This window comes from Lupinus angustifolius, chromosome LG01 (assembly GCF_001865875.1).
Source record: "Lupinus angustifolius cultivar Tanjil chromosome LG01, LupAngTanjil_v1.0, whole genome shotgun sequence".
In the NCBI taxonomy this organism is placed as follows: domain Eukaryota; kingdom Viridiplantae; phylum Streptophyta; class Magnoliopsida; order Fabales; family Fabaceae; genus Lupinus; species Lupinus angustifolius.
Genome location: NC_032009.1, coordinates 6,761,476 through 6,762,292, shown reverse-complemented (window position 1 = coordinate 6,762,292; position 817 = coordinate 6,761,476). Strand labels below are relative to the sequence as shown.

General features: G+C 38.6%; 1 protein-coding gene across 1 annotated transcript in view; it reads right to left on the bottom strand.

The window, feature by feature from the left end:
• The window catches only part of LOC109348719, an 11,337-nt gene that overhangs the window by 1,330 nt on the left and 9,190 nt on the right, over positions 1 to 817 (bottom strand). The window lies entirely within an intron of this gene.

Below are 817 nucleotides of genomic sequence, written 5' to 3'. Positions count from 1 at the left end.
TGAGCAATATGTCATCCACATATAGCAATAGGAAGATGATCATGCTCCCACTAACCTTTTTGTAAACACAAGGTTCTTCTTCACATCTAACAAAACCAAACATTTTGATTGTGTTGTTAAAGTGAATATTCCAACTTCTAGAAGCTTGCTTTAATCCATAAATGGACCGCTGTAGTTTGCAAACCTTATTATGATCAGACATAGGTGTGAAACCTTCAGGTTGTGTCATGTACACATCCTCTTTCAACTCTCCATTAAGAAAAGCTGTCTTCACATCCATTTGCCATATTTCATAATCATGGTATGCTGGTATAGCAAGTAGAATCCGAATCGATTTGAGGATTGCCATAGGAGAATAAGTTTCGTCATAATCTATTCCTTCCTTTTGACGATATCCCTTGGCAACAAGGCGAGCTTTATAAGTCTCAACCTTTCCATCTGCTCCAATCTTTTTCTTGTAAACCCATTTACAACCAATTGGTTTTATATCCTTTGAAGCATCAACTAAAGTCCATACTTTGTTGGTCTTCATGGATTCCATTTCAGATTCCATGGCCTCTTGCCACTTCTCATGGTCCAAGCTTCGCATGGCCTTTTCATAGCATTTGGGGTCATCATCAATATGATAATCCTCATTTGTTATTTTATCTAGCACCATTAAGTTTAATCTCTCTGGTGCATGATGTGATCTCGTAGATCTTCTAAGAGGCACTTGCGCATCTGAATTCCTTTGTTCTGGATTCATTGGTTGTTCCATTTGTTCCTGAACTGGTTCGCTAACCTGTTCCTGAACTACAACCGGGTTTTGAACCGCAAT